Below are 22396 nucleotides of genomic sequence, written 5' to 3' on the forward strand. Positions count from 1 at the left end.
TTGTATTTTTCTAGGAATATGTCCATTTCCTCCAGGTTATCTAGTTTGTTGGAGTAGAGTTGTCCATAGTATTTTTTAACAATCATTTGTATTTCTGTGGGATCTGTTGTTATTTCGCCTCTATCATTTCTGATTTTGTTGATTTGGGTCCTTTCTCTTTGCTTCTTGGTGAGCCTGGCTAGAGGTTTGTCAATCTTGTTTATCCTTTCAAAGAACCAGCTCTTTGTTTCATTGATTTTCTGTATTGTTTTTTTGGTCTCTATGTCATTTATTTCTGCTCTAATCTTTATTATCTCCTTCCTTCTGCTCACTCTGGGCTTTTCTTGTTGCTCTCTTTCTAATTCTTTGAGCTGTAGATTTAGATGATTTACTACCATTTTTTCTTTTTTGTTGAGATAGGCCTGTTGAGCTATAAACTTCCCTCTCAGGACTGCTTTCATTGCATCCCAAAGGTTTTGGATTGTTGTGTTTTCATTGTCATTAGTTTCCAGGATGTTTTTAATTTCTTCTTTGATCTCATTGGTAACCCAATCCATATTTAATAACGTGCTAATCAGCTTCCAAATGTTTGAGTATTTTGAGTTGTTTTTATTGTAGTTTATTTCTAATATTATGGCCTTGTGGTCTGAGAAGATGCTTGGTATGATTTCAACCTTCCTGAATTTGGGGAAACTTTTTTTGTGACCCAATATGTGGTCTATTTTTGAAGATGTCCCATGAGCACTTGAGAAGAACGTATATTTTGTGGCTTTGGGGTGAAGTGTTCTGAAGATGTCAATTAAGTCCATCTGATATACTGAGTCATTTAGGATTGCTCTTTCTTTGCTGAATTATTGTCTCGTGGATTTATCCTGTGATGTCAGTGGTGTATTAAAGACCCCTACTGTGATTGTATTGTTGTCGATCTCTCCCCTGATATCTTACAGGAGTTTTGTTATGTATGTGGGTGCTCCTTCATTGGGTGCATATATGTTTATCAGAGTTATATCCTCTTGTTGTATTGATCCCTTTAGTATTATGAAGTGGCCTTCCGTATCTCTTGTTATGGCCTTTACTTTGAGGTCTATTTTGTCTGATATAAGTATTGCTACCCCAGCTTTTTTTTCATTTCCATTTGCCTGAAAGATATTTTTCCATCCCTTCACTTTCAGTCTGTGTGAATCCCTTCTAATGAGGTGGGTCTCTTGTAGACAGCAAATATATGGGTCATGTTTTTTTTATCCATTCAGACACTCAATGTCTTTTGATTGGACCATTTAGTCCATTTACATTTGAAGTTATTATTGAAAGGTACTTGTTTGTAGCCATTTGTATTTTTTTTTTTTTGTGGTTGTTTTCTTTCTGGGCTTTTTAGTTCTTCTTTTTACACCAGTCCCTTTAGCATTTCTTGCATTGCTGGCTTGGTAGTGATAAACTCCCTTAGCCTTTTTCTGTCTGTGAAGCTTCTTATTTCCTCTTCAATTTTGAATGATAGCCATGCTGGATAGAGTTTTCTTGGATTCAGTCCTTTGCTTTGCATCACTTTGTAAATTTCTGTCCATTCTTTTCTGGCCTGATGTGTTTCTGTTGAGAAATCATTTGTAATCTGATGGGGGATAATTTGTAGGTAACTCTCTGTTTCTCTCTTGCAGCCTTTAAGATTCTCTCTTTGTCTTGTACATTTGCCATCGTTATTATGACGTGTCTTGGTGTGGGTCTTTTGGGGTTCCTCTTGTCTGGGACTCTCTGTACTTGTGTAATATTTTTCTTCCCCATATCTGGGAAGTTTTCTGACATTAATTGTTCAAATAGATTTTCTAAACCTTGCTGCTCTTCTTGTCCTTCTTGCAGCCTTATTATGGGTATGTTACTTCGTTTCATGTTGGCCCGAAGCTCCCTTAGGCTCTCCTCCTGCTTTTTAATTTTTTTCTCCAGTTGCTGTTCAGATTGAGCTTGTTTCTCTGCCTTATCTTCTAATTCACTAATTCGGTCCTCTGCTTCTTCTAGTCTGCTGTTGAAACTTTCTATGGAGTTTTTGATTGTAGGTATATCACTTGTCATTTCTTCCTGATTCTTGCATAGGTTGTTGATTTTCTCATCCATCCAGTGAATGAATTGTACAACCATTATTCTGAATTCTTTTTCTGTCATGTTGCATGCTTCAACTTCATTACTTTCCTTTCTTGGCAACTCCTCATTGTCTTTCCTCTGGGTGTTGTTTCGTCTCTTCATTCTGATTATCTCCTGATGGTTCAAACGTCGAGCGAGTTGCGTGGGCCTGGGCTGTGTGCAGTGGGAGCCTCCCACCACCCTAGTGTCACTGAAGAGCTCTGACACTAAGATGTGTGGTTGTTGTGGGTTGGTGGGAAGCAGGCTCACTCAGAGTCAGTGTTGTCAGCACTCAATGTGGCCTAGTAAGCGCCCTCAGAATCAGGGACCCTGCCTACACCATGCTGAAACAGAGACCCCCTGAAGCGTGTTGAAAACCAGAGCCCCCTAGCGTGCGCCAGGAGTCAGAGTTCCCCAGAATCCAGTATCAGCGTCTCTGTTGCTACCCCTTGAGAATCAGGTTCCCTGTGTGCCCTTGCACCAGGAATTGGAGTCACTGGCTCTTAGTATGAATGCACAGGAAATTAGGATCTCAGGCGCAGGTGATAAGAACCACAGTCATGTCACTGGTGCTTGGTGCTGCCTCCTGCCCAGAGACTCTTGGTCCCTGGGCCTGTGATACGCGTGACAAATTCTCGGTGTTCGCGCGATTGCTCCCAGCCCAGGGCACAGAAGCCAGCAGTGTGCATAGGATCAGTTCCTGGGGTTCACGCGATTGCTCCCAGCCCAGGACTCCTGAACCGGCCCTAGGCAGGATCAGTTCCAAGGTGCTCCTGCACTTCCATGCTAAAGTTACTGGAGCGCTGAGGCCCTGGCAAGAGGTGGGTCTATCAGTTAGTTACTCTGGCGCTGCCCTCAAGCCTGGGGGAAGGGGGGATGGGCTCTGTTACTCACGGATCTGCCGTGGGGATTTCTGAACTTTTGGTGTCCTCATGTCCGTAGCTTTGGTCACAGGTCTCTGTCCCCAGTGGCTGCAGGGTCCTGGTATGCATCTGAGATCAGACTGGGTGGTTCTGAGGCCAGGATTCTAGTCTCAAGCAGCTCTGTTTCCCAAGATGATGTGGTCCCCATGCCTGTGCTGGCCGCCCAGGAGTTTCTGAGCAGGGAGCGGGACTCCGCTGCCTAAGACTGCCTGGTTTAGCAGCCCCTTAGAAGACCTGCAGAATCTAAGTGTCCCTAGCTCATAGACACACACCACACTCGTCCACACACTCCTCTAACACTTCCTTGTGCTCTCACACTCTCTCCCTCCCTACCTTCCTGCTGGTCGCCATTTTGTAGGGAATTTGTTTTCTTATCCACCTATCTACTCTATGTCTTTTGATTGGAGCTTTTAAGATATATATATTTGCCCTAACCGGTTCAGCTCAATGGATAGAGCATTGGCCTGCAGACTGAAAGGTCCCAGGTTCAATTCTGGTCAAGGGCATGTATCTTGGTTGCAGGCACATCCCCAGTAGGAGGTGTGCAGGAGGTGGCTGATCGATGTTTCTCTCTCATTGATGTTTCTAACTCTCTATCTCTCCCCCTTCCTGTCTGTAAAAATCAATAAAATATATATTTAAAAAAATGATATATACATATACAGGGATTATTGATTGCTACTCGCTTGTTGCTATATTATTCTTATAATTATGTCTACGGCCTCTTCTTTTTACTTTATATACAAATCTCTTTAATAATTTCTCTAATACAATCTTCTTTTTGTGTTATCAACTCCTTTAGGTCCCCTAGAAAGCTCTTTATCTCTTTTCAATATTAAATATGACAGCTTTGCCATGTGGAGTAGTCTTGGATGTAGGTCCTTCTTTTTCATCACTTTGAATATTTTTTTCTAATCATGACCAGCCTGAAATGTGTCTGTTGAGAAGGCATCTCACAGTCTTATTGGGGCTCCCTTGTAGGTAACTATTTGTTTTTCATTTCTGCTTCTAAGATCCTCTCTTTGTGTTTAACTTTTGCCATTTTAATTATGAAGTGGCTTGGTCTAGGTCTCTTTCAGTTCATCTTGTTTGAGACTGCCTTTTCCTGCACTTCTATGGATTTTTCTTCACCAGGTCAGGGAAGTCTCAGTCATTTTGTTTCTTTAAATAGATTCTTAATTTTTGCTCTCACTCTCCTCCTTCTGGTACCCCTATAATGTGGATGTGGCTATGCTTTCTGTTATCCCAGAATTAAAGTAGTTTATATATATGATGACCATATACCTGTCTTATAAGTGAAATATTCGAATCCACACTTCATCTTATCTTCTGTTGATTCCTGTTGATTCCTTCTTTTGTATTGTTCATTTCAAGTATTGTACTCTTCATTTCTGAATGGATATTTTATGATTCATTTATCCTTTTTTATTTCTTTTGTCATTGTCAAAGTTCGCACTATGTTCCTTTAGCATCTGTGTAACCATATTCTTCAACCTTGCATCTGGTGCATTTCTTCCCTTCATTTCATTTAGCTCTTTTTTCAGGGGATTTATCCTATGGTTTTTTTGTTTGTTTGTTTGTTTTTTTTTTTTTTTGTTTATTGTGTGTGTAAGTGTGTGTGTGTGCGTGTGTGTGTTTCATTTGGTGCATCTTTTGTCTTCTCCTTATTTAAGGTTTCCCTCTGTATTTGTTTCTAGGAATATGGGTAGATCTACTATGCCTCCCAGTCTTGGAACAATGGACTAATGTGTTAGGTGTCTTGTCAGGCTCATTGGCACAATCTTTCTGATCATCAGAGCTGGGTGCTCCGGGAATGTCACTTGTGTGTTATGTGAGCTCTCCTTTTGTAGAGACTTGATGCTGGCCTATTTCTGAATGGTGTTGATGCTCACGCTGGCTGCCCACAGTGTATGAGATGCTATGTGAAGTCTGACACCATGTCAAGAAATACACACCAGTTTGTTGTGGTGCCTTTTGAGATCTTCATTTGGGTGTACTGATTGTGGAGTAATTGCTTCATGTTCTGTAACTCCCCACTGGAACCTCTTGGGATGGGGTGGTGGGGACTCTGTTGTAAGTCAATGTCAGTCTTTGCCTGTGATTCTCCCTGGGAGACCTCTGTTGAGCTACAAAGTGATGCAGTGTTTGAGACTGCCTCTGCTAGGCCTAGGTGCACCAGAGAGGGGCCAAGCTACACAGCAATGCCTCCTTCCACCAGCACCAAGCCCTGGAGGCAGCTAAGAACAAAGCCCAAATCTCTCTGAGATCCACTTCTGCCTACTAGCTTTCTGTAGGGGTCAATCACTGAAAGAGCTCCCATTGGTATGTGAGTCCCATGAGGTAAGTGAGTCACCAGGTAGGTGTGAATGGTGTTTACTATGTTGATATAGATTCAAGCTCAGCTTCATTTCTGGCTGTGAGGCCACTCAGCAAAAGTCAGAGGCTATGCTAACAGCAGCTATCATGCACTGGGTACCCAAGGTTCTTGTGGTTGGGAGGCACTTCAAAGAGTCATTACTATAAGGCCAGCAGAAGTCAATAAGCCCCAAAGACCAAGACTAGCTTGCGAATTAGGGGAGCATTACTCACTTTCCAAAATTGTATTTTAACTAACAATTCATTGGCTTCACTCTGCTGCAATGTTGTAGTATGTTAGTTCATATATTTTATAAATGCCATCACTTTTGATACCTTTAAAGATCTTGAAATAAATGTAAGGCAATGTGGGAAACAATAGCTTTGTGAAGAAAGAGGAAACCTTCCTATTTGCTACTGAGGCACAATGTCACATCCTCTAAATCTATCTATGTCATGCAAGACCAGCTAGTAAAGGCTAAAGTGGGAAATTTTGCATCTTGTCTTTTTATTTCATTGTCTCTAATAGATAAATGGGATGGGGGTGAGGAGGGAAAATGTTAGGCAGGAAAGAGTGGATATAATGTGAATAGAAGCACAAAATTAAGAAAGCTCTTTTAGAAATCTTGGAAAATCTGGCTCCTATACAGAAACAGAAGTGAAGCATAATTTACAATATCAATGACCTACTATGATAAAATTAAACATTCAAATATTTTTTATTGATTCAAGTCATAGGAATTTCATTGCTGTAATGAAATTAATGAAAATTTAACTTTTGAATGAATAAGGTAATAACAATAACCATAATATCAAACTTTCATCAAAGGTTAAAGAAAAAAATAAGCAGACAAACAGTCAAAGGGAAGTGTCAGAAAACGTGTATGATGGTGCTAATGAAGACAGTGACAAAAATGGATTGAGACAGCAAATCAACAGTGAACAAACTGATTTCCAGCAGCTAAATGGTAAAATTAATGAAAACACAGCCTTCTTAGTGGATAAGGTAATAACAAACACAACTGATAAAAGCCAAATGACAGCATTAATTAAAACACTCTTGTTTTAATGAAGAAGGTGACAACAATATCCTTAATATCAAATTTTCATCAAAGGTTAAAGAAAAGGAGAACCAGAAAAGTAGCAAAAGGGAAGCGTCAGAAAACATATATGATGGTGCTGATGATGACAATGCGAAATATGGATTGAGTAAGCACAGCATCAGGAAACAAACTGATAATCAGCACCCAAATGATAACATTAATGAAAATGCAGTCATTTTGATGAATAAGGTAATAACAACCCCAAATGATAAAAGCCAAATGACAAAATTAATGAAAATACACTCCTTTTAATGAATAACGTAATAACAATATCAAACTTTCATCAAAGGTTGGAGAACAAGAGAAGAAGACAAGTAGTAAAAGGGAAGTGTCAGGTAACATGCATGTTGGTGCTGAAGACAGCAGTGACAGTGTTGGTGTGAGGCAGAAAAGCAACATGGAACAAAGTGAGAAGCAGCAGGTTTCTATTAAGGAGAAAGAAAATTCTCATAGGTAAGCCTATAGCAGTATTTAGCAGTAGGTAATTATTCTTTTCCTATAAAACCAATTCCAATTTGAGCTAATATTCATGATTTACAGATTTACATTTATACTAGATAGAACCTTGCCTGCTGATCAGAAAACAATGCATATCCACAAACAATGAGATACCATTTTTTCAAGTTATAATGATAATTATTGTCTGTAAAAAATAAAAGGCAGCATTGTCCCATGAGAGGAAAAAGGCAGTCTCCTGCACTATTGATAGATGTAATTAGCACATCTTTTAGAAGGGTAATTGAGCTGGTTTCAAAAATTCAAGTATGTCATTCCTTACGCAATAGCTTCACTTCCAGAACTAGATTCTACATGAAAACATGACTTGTATAAACATACACACACGCAGTCAAAGGACATTTATTTTATGTTATTATGTCTATAAAACATACAATAGGTCAGCACATGTGTGTCAATATATATATATATATATATATATATATATATATATATATATATATTTATACAGGCTAATAAAATATACATTTGTTCTTTGACATTTGGACATTTAACTTCCCAGCATTTCAAGGAAATTATTGTGTGTTTGGAGGACAAAAGGAAGGAGTAGGATCTCCTTAATAAGTGGTTTCCATGCGAAAAAAGCAAGACTGCCATTTTTGACTGAAATTAATTAGTCTTTGAACCAGGGACAGATGATGAGGAAGGGACAATGTATCTTCCTGCCTTGATTTACGTCATCATATGTGTTCCAGTTCAGGGAATAAAAATTATGTCAGCCAGTAAGTGGTGAAAACAAATTAATCCTAGTCAGTGTGTGTTCATTAAATACTTCATAGGCTGGGAGAGGTGACAGCAGAAATAAAAAACTGAAAGCATTTTTTAAACATAGGCCTAGTGTTAATTATATCAAGAATCTTTATCTGATATACAGAAAGCTGATATTTCACTGAAAATTTTGTTGCCTTTTTAAAGACATGGATTCCCTCATTGGTTCGATGGATTTTACAGCAAACGTCACATTGCTGTTGCATGTCCTACATTAGACAATGTAGTCTTCAAGGTAAAGTGCTCGCTTGTAAAATTGATTTTTTTACACTCAATTGAATTTTGTTTAACACTTACCCTTAAAATTTCCTAGTGGCCTACCTATCATTTTTTTATGTTTGTAATGCAAAATTAGTCTTTTTATAGTTAAATCCTCAAGCTGGGAAATATTTATTTTTGTTTTATTGACTTTAGAGAGAGTAGAGGGATGGGGAGAGGAGAGAGAGAGAGAGAGAGAGAGAGAGAGAGAGAGAGAGAGAGAGAGAAACATTGATGAGAGAGAAAGACATTCATTGGTTGCTGCCTGCAAGGAGGATGGTCTCTGACAGGTATTGATCTGACAACCTGTATATATGCCCTGACTGGGAATTGAACTTATGACCCTTCTGTGCATGGGACGATGCTCCATCCACTGAGCCCCACGGTCCAAAGGGGAAAATGTATTTACTTTATTGCATGATTCCTTTTATATGCAATTTCCACAATAAGTGAGTCGATATTGATAGAAATCAGACAAGTGTTTGCCAGAGACTGGGTAGGGAGAATGGGAGTTCCTATTTCATGGGAATAAGGTTCTCTTCTGGATTGGTGAATGGTTTTGGAACTAAATAGAGATGATCATTGCACAACATGGTACATGTGCCAGATGATACTGAATTTTATACTTCAAAATGGTATATTTAATGCTTGGTGAAGTTTAATCACTAAGAAAAGAATGCTGTCATAATCAATCAATCAAATTAAAATCATGTTACACACCTTTTAAAGCAATCCAGTAGGCTCATTTAAAACATGTCTTCTGGTAAAGGTTACATTGTTCATTTGAGACTTTTCTTATTTCTTGAGGTAGGCCTGTATTGCTGTGAATTTCCCTCTTAGGACAGCTCCCATGTTGTCTCATAGATTTTGAATTATCATGTTCTCATTTCATTAGTCTCAAGGTATTTTTTGATTTTTGCCTTGATCTCATTGTTAACCCCTTCACTGTTTCGTAACACATTATTTACTCTTCATGTGTTTGTGTGTAATTGATTTCTAGTTTGACACCACTGTGGTTGGAGAAGATGTGAGGAATGATTGCAGTCTTCTGAAATTTACCTAGGCTTGTTTTATAGACTTACATTTGGCCTACTTAGGAACTGTTCCATTTGCACTTGAAGAAAATTTATACCCTGCATTTTTAGGTTAATAATGCTCTGAACGTATCAACAAAATTCATTGGAGTTTTGTTTGGAGCTTTTAAAATACATACATTTACCTTCTTGCTTTTTTTTTTTAAGATCCATCAATGTCAAAGGGGTACTGAACTTCCTAACTATGATTGTATAGATATTTGCTTTACATATTGAAGTGCTCCTCTGGTGGGTGCATATATGTTCATAAAGGATATTTCTTCTTGTTGGATCGGTTCCATATTGTTATGTAATGACCTTCTTTGTCTCTTTTTATAGCCTTACATTTAACTTCTATTTTGTCTGACATAAGGATAGCTATCCCAGCTCTTTTTGTGGTTTGCATTTTATTTATTTATTTATTCATTTATTTATTTAAATTTTATTGGGGTGACATTAGTCAATATGAGCATATAGGTTTCTTGTGTGTGGATTACTAATTTACAAAATCTGTATATAGGACCATGTGCCCACCACCCAAAGTCAAATCTTCTCCTGTCTCCTCATATTTGTATGGAGGGGTCTCTCTTTTCTGTGCGCAGCGTGGAAAGAGAGTGGTTTGGTTATTTGAGTAGAGGCTACTGGGGATTTGAGAAATGAAAGAAGAAGACAAGACACAAAGATGGAAGGAAAAAGCTAGGACCGGGTGGGACCTCCGTCCTCTTCTAAGGGACAGACAGGGACCCAGCACTGAAGCAGTGTGTTTATTTTATACCCCAAATACCAGGAGGTTTCACCAAAATTCAAGATAAAGGGTCTTGGCTAGGCAGGAGTCCTATTCATTCCTTAGACTGGATTTTCGTAACAAAACCCACTCCCAGACACCTGGGCAAAATGAAGTCAAGCTGAGAACACTTGTGCCTTTTTGGTAAGATGTGTATCCAGGACCTGGCTCTGCCTGTCGCCTTGGGTTCAGCTGGCAGTTATTAAGTATAAATGCCCATGTGCCTTTCCAGGGGCCCTCTACATCTCCCCCGTTTTTAAATATATCTTGTGGACATCTACTTGGAGCCTTCAGACTTGAGATCACAGGAGCTTGCTGATGACTGAAAAAAAGAAAAAAAGAAGAAAAAAAAAGGATAAGATTAGTAGTACACAAAGGAATCCAATTAGGTACCAGGTGGTGTTTTTTAATATATTCCATGGATTAAATTCTTTTCAATCATCCAGCAATTCTTTTGCTAGTTTTGCTTGAGATATAATATCATCATGACTATTCTGAATGGTTTGCACATGTTTGTGTAGCCGCACTAGGTCTATACTGATATTATTATGATGCTATATTCACTCTAGAGGCATCTTGATGTTATTTGAATCCCATAGAGAACTGTTATAGCGGACTGAAATCACACAAATATATGTAAAGGCAGCATGACACTGCAGCTGCTGTCTAATCTTGATGCTTTCTAATTGATTACTTAGTCCTATCGCTACAGCTTCCAAAGCATTTAGCTTTGTTCTAGCCTTTTGTCTATATCTTCTTGATCATGAAATGTGGCTGAGGTGTTCTGAGCCAATTCATTGACAAGCTTTGCATTCTGGATGCTTTGGGTCAATGCAAGAGAAGAAGTTATAGCAGATGCAATAACTGTAACTAGTTTAACAATACCAAAAATCATAAGTCCAAAGCACGCTTTTCCCGGGACAATTGTGTAATTCCTGCAGTGCCTGAAGGCCCGCACCATGATACCATTTTTCTGTTATATTGGTAGGAAGCATAATAAAAGAAGACTGCTTTAAAATTTATATATCTACATTCAGGTTATGCCTAGAAACGCAGCTGGTAAGGTTACAGTGATGGCATTGGACAGCATAATGGGTGTCCAATCTGTTGATGTTCACATTTCCAGTTACCAATACATTTGGGGCTGGACACAAGCTCATAGGCATAGGAAGGGCTCGATGAACAGCTCCTTTAGTATTAGCTAAGAAAGAGCCAGTAAAATTAAGAAAGTCAAGGGCAGCAGCTAAAAGCCGCGGATCTTTCTGTAAATTTCCTGTTTTCATGTTCAGGGCATTACTTACAAAACCTCCTGGTAACATAGGCTCATGATGGGGACATTTAGCATCAAGCCTGTGGGACCAACCCAATACATAGAAGTCAGAGCCAGAAATATTATGTCTCAGTGGTATAGGATTGGCACAATCCTGCCATTGAGGACATGCTCCCAACTCAGTAGTGGTGCTATTAGGGCAGGAGGGGGGCAGGGGATGCTTACCAGACAGCCATCGGGTGGCCTTAGGAAATCCTAGTTTAGTAACTGTCTGAATATGTTTTCCCATATCCCAATGTTTGCGCCTCCATAGGATGTCTTATTTTCTTGGCCAAGCTGCAAACATCCTGAAGTCCCCCTTTTAGATAAACAAATAGGGAGCTCCCCACTGAAACCATTATAAGTATAATCACCTTGGGAAGAAGGCGTTATAGGCTTGTCGGGGATACCCCGGACCGGATTAGTGTTGTAAGTAAATACTGGCACTGATTCTCTGGTACAGGTGGCTGGATTGACCATAGGGGGGTCTGGAACATAAGTCCAGGAAGTTTCTGATGCAGCCATACCTACCTGACAGCTGACAAGCGCCATTATAGCAACAAAAAGGTTGGAGGGGGTTACCTGAGCCCCCTATTCTTTCACCACTTGCTGAGCATCGGTGGTCAGCCTCTTCAGTTGACCGCATGTGGGGACACTAGCTTCTCAGGTGGCCTTGGCCAGCTGCCTTCTGCTTTTCTCCTTCTTCGGGGCCGGTGGCTGAGCTGCCATCATCACCGGATGTGTGATCTTCAGCTTCATGAACGGCGGGGTGAGCTGTTCTCCCTGGATCCATGGTCGTGACACACCGCTGGCTCTGGCACCCAGATGGGGTTAGAAGCACCTTCTGGAAAGACACAAACATGGCCTCCTCTCCACATCATTACTGGATCTGGCCCTCTCCACTGCCCTGTTTGTAAATCCTTCCATCCTGCCATACCGGCAGATGCCTCGGGACCAGGAGGTTGATGCCTCCTCTCGGCTGCTGTGTGACACTTATTGTCAAAACTTAAAGTGTAAAGGGCATGATTTAACTGATTCCGTGAAGTAGGATAATACCCCTCTCCCACTTTCTGTTTTTGTAACTGAGTCTTTAAGGTTTGATTAGCTCTTTCTACAATTGTCTGTCCCTGAGGATTATAGGGAATTCCTGTTTTATGTATTATTTGGTATTGCTTTGGAAACTGCTGAAAGGAGAAGGAAGTTAGTATAGGCCTGTCCATTATCTGTTTTTATCTCTCGGGGCCATCCCATGACTGAAAAAGCCTCTAGGCCAGCGGTTCTCTACCTGTGGGTCGCCAACCTGTGGGTTGTGACTGCTTTGGGGGTCGAAGGACCCTTTCACAGGGGTCGCCTAAGACCATTGGAAAACACATATATAATTACATATTGTTTTTGTGATTAATCACTATGCTTTAATTGTGTTCAATTTGTAACCATGAAAATACATCCTGCATGTCAGATATTTACATTACAATTTATCACAGTAGCACAATTACAGTTATGAAGTAGCAATGAAAATAATTTTATGTTTGGGGGTCACCACAACATGAGGAACTGTTTTAAAGGGTTGCAGCATTTCATTTAGCTCTTTCTTTCTTTTAAAATACATTTTATTGATTTTTTACAGAGAGGAAGGGAGAGAGGTAGAGAGTTAGAAACATCGATGAGAGAGAAACTTCAATCAGCTGCCTTCTGCACATCCCCCACTGGGGATGTGCCTGCAACCCAGGTACATGCCCTTGAGCGGAATCGAACCTGGGACCTTCAGTCCGCAGGCCGGCGCTCCATCCACTGAGCCAAACCAGTTTTGGCAATTCAGCTCTTTCTTTTTGGGGATTTATCCTGTATTGTTTTATTTTGTTTTGTTTTGTTTTTGTGTGTGTTTTCATTTGGGGCATCGTTCTTCTTCTCCCCATTTAAGCTACCACTTTGTATTTGTTTCTATGAATTGGATTGATCTACTCTGTCTCCCAGTCTTAGTAAAATGGACTTATGTGTTAGGTGTCTTGTCAGGCTCATTGGCATCATTCTTTCTGATCACCTTAGCTGGGTACTCCAGGAATGGCACTTGTGTGTGTTATGTTAGCCCTCCTTTGTAGAGTCTTAATGCTTGCCTATTTGTGGATGGGGTTGATGCTCACGCTGGCTGACCACAGTGTATGAGATGCTATGTGAAGGCTGGGCCCAGGTCAATTAATACATGCCAGTATGTTGTGGTGCCTGTTGAGATCTTCATTTGGGTGTACTGATTGTGGGGCAATTGCTTCATGTTCTGTAGCTCCCCAATGGAGCCTCTTGGGAAGGGGGTGGTGGGCACACGGTTGTATGTCAATGTCAGTCTTTGCCTGTGACTTCCTCTGGGTGACCTGTGTGGAGCTACAAAGAGATGCAGTGTTTTTGACTGCCTCTGCTAGGCCTAGGTGCACCAGCGAGGGGCCAAGCTGCACAGCAATACCTCCTTCCGCCAGCACAAAGCCCTGGAGGAAGCTAAGAACAAAGCCCAAATCTCTCTGAGATCCACCTCTGCCAACTAGCTTTCTGTAGGGGTCAATCACTGAAAGAGCTCCCATTGGTATGTGAGTCCCATGAGGTAAGTGAGCCATCAGGTAGGTGTGAATTGTGCTTTCCATGTTGATACAGATTCAAGCTCAGCTTCATTTCTGGCTGTGTGGCCACTCAGCAAAAGTCACAGGCTATGCAAATAACAGCTATCACGCACTGGGTACACATGGACCTTATGGTTGGGGGGCACCTCAGAGAGTCATTACTGTAAGGCCAGCAGAATTCATCAGGCCCTAAAGACGAAGACTTGGCAGTGTGACATTAGGGGGACATTACACACTTTCTCAAATTGTACTTTAACTAACAATTCATTGGCCTCACAATGCTCCTATATTGTAGTAAACTTTGGCTCATATATTTTATAAATGCCACACTTTTTTGATATATTTAAAGATCTTGGAAAATGTAAAAGGCAATATAGGAAACAATAGCTTCGTGAAGAAAGAGGAAAGCTTCCTATTTGTTACTGAGGCACAATGTCACATCCTCTAAATCTGTGTAATGCAAGTCACAGGTGGGAAAGACAAAAGAAGCATATTTGCATTTTTTTGTCATTTATTTTATTGTTTCTGTGAGATAAATGGGATGGGGTAAGTATGGGGAATATTAGGTAGCAAAGGGTGGATTTTGTGTGAATAGGAGCACAAAATTAAGAAATCACTCTTAGACGTCTTGGAAAATTTGGCTTCTATATAGAAACAGACACAAAGCAGTATTTAGAGCAATTTCAATGACCTTTTATGATCAAATAAAACACTCAAAATATTTTCACTGATTCAAGTCACAGCAGTTTCATTAATATCATGAAATTAATGAAAACACAATCTTTTGATGAATAAGGTAATAACAATATCTTTAATATCAAACATGCATCAAAGGTTAAAGGAGAAAATAAACAGAGAAGCACTATAAAGGAAGTATCAGGAAACATATATGAAGGTGCTGATGATCACAGTGACAGAAATGGATTGACACAGCAAAGCAACAGTCAACAAACTGATACCCAGCAGTCAAAGGATGAAATTAATGAAAACACAGTCTTTTTCATGAATAAGGTAATAGCAAAACTAAATCATAAAGCCACATGAGAAAGGTAATGAAAACACAGTCTTCTTAATGAATAAGGTAATAACAATATCGTCATTATCAAACTTTCATCAAAGGTTGAAGAAAAGAAGGAGCAGAAAAATAGTAAGAGGGAAGAGTCAGGAAACATGGGTGATGGGGCTAATGATGACACTGACAGTGTTGGAGTGAGACAGAAAAGAAACAGTGAACAAAGTGATAAGCACCAGTTTCCTATCATGGAGAATGAAGATTCTGATAGGTAAGCCTATAGCAGTATTTAACAGTAGGTAATTATTCTTTTCCTATAAAACAAATTCCAAGTTGAGTTAATATTCATGATTAACAAATTTTGAACTTATAGTAGAGTGAACCTTGCTTTCTAATTAGAAAATGCTAATCAACAAAAAGTGAGATACCATTTTTTTAACTTATAATAACTAATTATTGTATTTAACAAATAAAACCAGAATTTTCCCACTGGAGGAAAAGGCATCCTCATGCACTATTGGTAGATGAAATTAGCACATCTTTTTCAAAGGGCAATTGAGCTTTTTTCAAAATGTCATGTATGTCATTCCTTTATCACAATAACTTCACTTCCAGAACTATATCTTTCATACAAACATAACTAGTATAAACACACACATATACAGTCTAAGGGTATTTATTAGATGTTATTATGTATATAAAACATACAGTAGGTCATTATGTATAGAATACTAGAGGCCTAGTGTATGAAATTCATGCACTGGGGCAGGGGGTGGGTTTCCCTCAGTCTGGCTTGCACCCTCTCACAGTCTGGGACTCCTAGCTCCTTACTGCCCACATGCAAGCTGCTCCTTACTGCTTGGCTCTCTGCTCCTTAGCACTGCTACACAGGCTGGAGAGGCTCCAGCCACTGCCTCTCTGCACACCAGCTGTGAGCCTGGCTACTGACTGAGCAATGTTCTCCCTGTGGGAAGGCACTGACCACCAGGGGGCAGCTCCTGCATTGAGCATCAGCCTAATGGTGGTCACTGTGCATCATAGCAACCAGTTATTCTCTCATTCAGTCAATTTGCATATTAGGCTTTGATTATATAGGACTGGAAACTAGGCTAGAGTATACAAAAGTTACCAAACATTTTACTTTGTAAGAAAATCATAAGTAATTGGTTTGCTGCCATTTTCTAGATATATCTATATCTATATCTATATATCTATCTATATATATATATATATATATATATATATATATATATTAATGCTTCCATATATATATATATTAGAGGCCCGTTTCACGAAGATTCACGCAATCGGCCTTCCTTTCCCTGACTGTCAGCACAGGTTTTCCCCCAGCACCCGGGACCCAGGCCTTTGGTCTGGCCACAGCAGAGAGGCCAAGCCTCTTCAGTCTTCAGTCTTCAGTTGTCTTCAAACTTCACTTGTACCAGGGACTTCAGTTTTCACTCTTCGCCTTCATATGCAAATTAGCCCGCCATCTTTGTTGGGTTAATTTGCATACTCATCCTGATTGGTGAGTGGACGTGGCAGAGTGAAAACAAATTTACATATTTCCCTTTTATTAGTGTAGATTGCCATGTGGATATTTTACTTTTTCAAATTTCAAAATTCTATTTTTCCCTGAACTTTATTGAGTCATAATTGACATGTAACATTGCATATTTTGAAGGTATATAGCGTGTTCATTTGATACACTTTTATGTTGGTAGGTGATCAGCACAGGAGTGTTTGTTCACGTTTCCATTACAACACATAATTACCAATTCTTTTTTTTTGTGATGAGAACATTTAGATCTACTCGCTTAGCAACCTTCAAGCACAGAATACAGTATTGTTAACTATAATCACCATGTTGTACATCAGACCCCCACATGTGATCGTCTTATGACTGAATTTTGTACCTTTGACCAACATCCCCTCCCCTTTACCCACACCCTCAGCCTCTGGCTACCACCACTGTACTCTCTGATTTTGTGAGTTTAGGTACTTTAGATTCCACATGCAGGAAAGATCATGCAGTATTTGTCTTTGTCTGACTTAGGTTTGCTAGTCTAATACTCTCAAGGTTCACCTATGTGGGCACGATTGGTAGTAAAACCTGACAACAAGTAAGTCCAGTCTGCTTGTCATTACTTGAGCCAATTAAGCAGAGACAGGTTTGATTCATATATGAGCATTGATTCCAACAATGCTTGCAGTATGGGGGAGCAGCAGGTCATCCAAGAATATTTGTTCTGAACACCATCCACCCCTCACCCCAATAAACCAGCTACCTGAATGGGGTAGAATGATGAAGATTACATGAGGAAGTAGGCAAATGAAATAAGAATGGTTATGTAAAAGTAACAAAAATGGGTCTTATAGGCATGGAAAAATAGGCAAAAGGAAATAGATGGGTATATTGTTTACAGATCACAGGCAATGCAAGCTGAGGGGTTGCAAAGTGTGGGCACCTCTGCGACTCCATTGTTGCTCCAACAAGGTAATTAATCTTTCCATGATATTAGGCAGTTAAGGAGGATGGGCCACATTTCCAGGTAAACTCCCAGGTCCCAGAGGGGTGGGGAGAGCACCCAGCCAGATCAGAACATACTTTCTTTAATCAGAACAAAATAATCATGGTTAATAGAGCATGATTACTGTTTCTTATAACTATAGCCAGTCTCTATCATTCTATTTCTTTCTGATGCCAGAGAAAATTCCATTGTCTATGTATGTATGTTTGCATGTATGTATGTATGTGTGTACACATAGACACACATAATTATATACATAATATACACATACCTACAAACATACATGTATGCATACATACATACCACATCTCTTTATCTGTTCATCTATTGGTGAAAACTTAGTTCATATATCTTGGCTATTGTGAATAAGGCTGCCGTATACATGGGAGTATAGCTATCTCTTTGAGGTGGTGTAAAACATGTATGATTATGCTAAGTGAAATAAGCCAGTCCGAGAAAGATAACTATCACATGATCTCACTCATTTGTGGAATATAATGAACAACATAAACTGATGAACAAAAACAGATCCAGAGACAGAGAAGCATCAATCAGACCGTCAAACCTCAGAGAGAAGGTAGGGGAGGGTGGGGGTAAGGGGGAGAGATCAACCAAAGGATTATATGCTAGCATATAGGCCTAAACAATGGACACAGAAAACAGGGGGGTACGGGCATGAGTGGGGGGATGGGGGGGTAATGTTGGGATAAGGACACATATGTAATAACTTAATGAATTAAATAAATAAATAAAAAGTATTCCACTATTTCTAAAAAAAAAAAAAAAAATTGTATGACTGCTCTCTAAATGTCCATTAGGTCCATTTGTTCTGATGTTTAGTTCAAGTTTAACATATCCTTGTTGATATTGTGTCTAGATGATCAAATCATTGCTGAAAGTGGGGTATTGATGCTCCCTGCTATTATTGTGTTGTTGGATATTTAAACCTTTAGTTCTGTTAAAATTTGTGTAATATTTTTAGGGGAACAAATGTTGGGTGCATACCTATTTACAATTGTTATATCTTCTTTATGAAGTGATCCCCTTATCGTTATATGAAGACCTTGCTTGTGCCTTGTTACAATTTGTGGCTTAAATTCTGTTTTGTCTAATAGAAGGATATCTACGAATGGTCTCTTTGGTTTGCCCTTGCAAGGGGTATCTTTTCTCTCTCTCCGCTTTGAGTCTTTAATAAGGACTTGAATCTTGGCTAGTGTGGCTTTCATGGTTGGAGCACATTCCCATATACCAAAAGGTTGTAGGTTTGATTCCAGGTTAAGGCATATACCTAGATTGTGGATTCCATCTCTGGTCTGGGTACATAGGAGAGGAAACCAATTGATGTTCTCTCTCACATTGATGTTTCTCTGTCTGTCTGTCTGTCTGTCTGTCTGTATCTCTATCCATTCCCCTCTGTCTAAAATCATTGAGCACATCCTCTGGTGAGGATTTATTTTTTAAGTTAAGAAAATGATTGGAGTCTCTTGAAGGCAACAAGTAGTGGGGTCTTATTACTTAATCCATCAAACACTGTATGCCTCTTTTCCTTTTCATTGAATTTATTGAGGTGACTCTGGTTATCAATAGACTACAGGTTTCAGGTGCATATTTCTACAACAAATAGTCTGCCTGCCATATTGTGTGTTCTCTACCACTAGTCATTCCATGCCTTTTGATTGGAGAATTCAATCCATTTACAAAGAAATTATTGACAGGTAAAGGATTACTAAAGCTATCTTGTTCTCTGGCTGTTTTGTAGTTCCATTGTTACATTCTTTCTCTCTTGCTGCCTTCATTTTTGAATTGAAGATTTCCGTAGTGGGCTTTGGATTCCTGCTCTTTATCTTTTGTGAATCTGCTGGAGATTTTTGTTTTGTGGTTGCCATGAGGTTTACATAAGATATCATATAAATATAACAGTACATTTTATATTGATCACAGCTTTGATTGTGTTTAACTGCAGATTAACCTTACAAGAAGAAAAAGAGAAGAGACAAAAAGCTGATCTGTTAAGTAAGAAGAATACAGGGCAGTCAAGGAAAAAAGAAAGGCAGTCTATTAAAAATGTTGAAATGAACCCCAAAGTTGCAAACACCACTGGAACACAAGTGATGCTATTGAAGACTGTAAGAGGGAATACGGTAAATTTATCTTTGGTAAAAATTTCTTATATCTAACAGTATTTTATCAATAATTGTATCTTTTTTATTTAGTGTACATTAAGACATTTTAAACAAGCCCAAAATGTTATCTCATTCTAAACATGAACTGTGACATTTAGGACTAAAATTATTAATTTATTACTATCATTGCCAGGTAGTATATACTTTGTATATGTTTTCTAAATGAAGAAGGGGACAATAAATTGAGTTTAACCATTCACATCAATGTTAATTTTGGCTTTAAAAAATGTTAACATACAGGATAAATTGCCTTGACACTGTGATGGAATTACTCAAATGTTCATAAATAAATTTTCTTTCACCATACTGCATTTTTGCTCTATGACAAATTTAGCTATCACTTAAGTTAAAATTTGAGTTCTTCATGAAGATGAAGGATCCTTATGCTTAAAAAGGTTACTTCCTTTTAACATTTTTTTAAGGAGCTGTTCCTAAGCTTTGAACTTGTTGTTAAAGGTATGAGCTCACAAACTAAATGAAATATGTCCCTGGGTTTTTGAAGAACAAAATTACACTCAGAGGCGACTTTCTCAAGAACAGAATGCCAATATATTACAAGATGGAATTCTGACCAAACACCTTTGCAAACCAAAGGGGATAGAAAGCGCTCATAAGAGCAACAATTTTTGAGTCTGGAGACCTGAGGAAAATCCAGAAGTTGCTTATCTTTTTAACCTCTCCATTCCAGATTGTGTGAACTAAAGGGTTCAGTGATGGATGTAGAAGAGCTTAAGACAATGCCTAGATGATCAGTTATTAGTAGAGTTAGTTTTTATGACTGAAAGTACGAAAGCAGTAGACTATCTATGAGATAATCTTTGAAAGATCTTTTTTAGGAAATTTAGTTTCTCCTAGTATATGCAGTGTTAATACTCTTACTGTGGGGTAGCTGTATGTTCTGTCTATAAGCTCAATTTTTAAGTGTAGTTAGAGTTATTAATCTTTTACTTAATGTATTCTGGGTTGGTAGTGATTCAGAAAAAGCCCTTTCCAATTCTGAGATTCTTAGAAAGTACCTTGTGGTTTGCTTTTCATTTTAAAAAATCCATCAACTTATATTAATTTTTTGAACTTTGGAGGAGGTAGGCTTGTATAAAGTTAGAGGTTTGGTGAAATTCTATTTTTTTATGAGGGATATCCGCCGATTGGAAACTTTTTATTGTAAACATAAAGGTTTCTTTCATTTCAGAGGCTATCATGAAATATCATTTCAATGAGTTAGCTAAAATCTCCTTTGTTGTACTTAGGTTTCTGATAGTGATGCAAAAGAAAAACGTCTGTTACGTGAAAATCGCATGTTGAAGAATAAAATTGCCATGCTAACACTGGAACTAGACACAGTGAAAAACCAGAACCCAGAAATGGTGAAAAAAAAAGATTTTTTGGACATTGTGATTGTCAAAGAAAAGATTGACCATCTTGAAAAGACAATAACAGAAACATTATTTCAACTCAAAGCAGAGCTTGAAGTTATGAGAGCTGAGCTGACAATGCTAAGCTCTAAACTGGAGGATGAACGACAAAACAGAGGAAGACTGGAAGCAAAAGGTGAATCACACAGGTCTAGACTGGCTACTGTTGTACAGGATCATGAACATTGTCAGATTTTAAAAGGAGATCTACAAGTTGATTTCAAGAAAGAAAAAGAAGAATGGATTTGTTCCCAGGACAAAAATAAATCTGATATGTCTAATCTAAAATGTGACTTTGAGATTCTTTCTCAAAAATTTTCTATACTTGAAAGCAAATACAACCGCCTAGAAATTGAGTTGCATCACACAAGAGATGCTCTCAGAGAAAGGGCATTAGTTTTAGAAGATGGAGAAAGAGACCAAAGCCAAACGCAGTGTCAAAAGGAGGAAACTGAAAATGTGTCTCAAAAGGAACAAGGGAAAGTGAATGCAGACATTGGAAAGCAGGAATCTTTACAGCAGAGGCTATCTCACCTGCAGAGTGAAAATAAGTGGCTTCAAGAACAGTTGGATCAGACTCACAATGAATCTGACAGTGAAGAAGAGACAGTCATTAGAATGCAGGATCAGTTTGTGGATACCATAAAAATATTGCAAACCAACAGTGAAAAGCAAGGTCTTATGCTGAATGAAACATGTAAGGAATTAATCAACGAATGCCATCTTTTCAAAGAAAGCGGACTTCAGTATGAAAATGATAAAACAGAAAGAGATGTAAGTATCCAGATAGGTAAATATTTTCAAATTTCCTCAAAGAAAATTCATAGCAATATTTGAGGATGGCTAAATGTTGAATCCAGGTGAATATTAAAAATGTATAGATTATAAAGCTGTTTGTTCTATCATCTTAGAAGTAGACATTGTATCCATCAAATGAACATCAGACCTGGGAAGTGCTTTGTTTGAGTAGAGACATTGTGCTGCCCATGAAATTTTAAGAGGTTAAGTTCCAGATTGGTAATAGATGTAGATTGATAATACTTAAGTCTTATACTGATAGAATAATAATTTTAGTCTTTCTGTCATCAAATTTTAATATTGTTAGGAAGCAGATAAATGGAAATGTTCTTGCCTCAAATGAGTATTTTCAAATTAAGATTTAATTAAGTGGGTTTTCTTGACAATCAAGTTCAGATTTCCCACATGAACTGAAGTGTAGATGTTGTATGTCATAGTACCTTTTCTCCCCTGGCTCCTTGTACATTTAGGTTGATATAGTGTTAGTTTTATTCATGCCAATTTGAATGAAATTGGGAAATATTTAGTCTCAATAATATGTTCATATGACCTCTTGATCTTTTAAAGGCATCTAATTTTCATTCCATCATAATTTGGGACAAATGTGGTGAGTTTTAGAAAATGTATACCTGATTTACACTTTCAAATACTATTTACAATTTTATTTGAATATTTTA

Source organism: Myotis nattereri (genome assembly GCF_964212035.1).
Source record: "Myotis nattereri genome assembly, chromosome: 1".
Classification (NCBI taxonomy): Eukaryota; Metazoa; Chordata; class Mammalia; order Chiroptera; family Vespertilionidae; genus Myotis; species Myotis nattereri.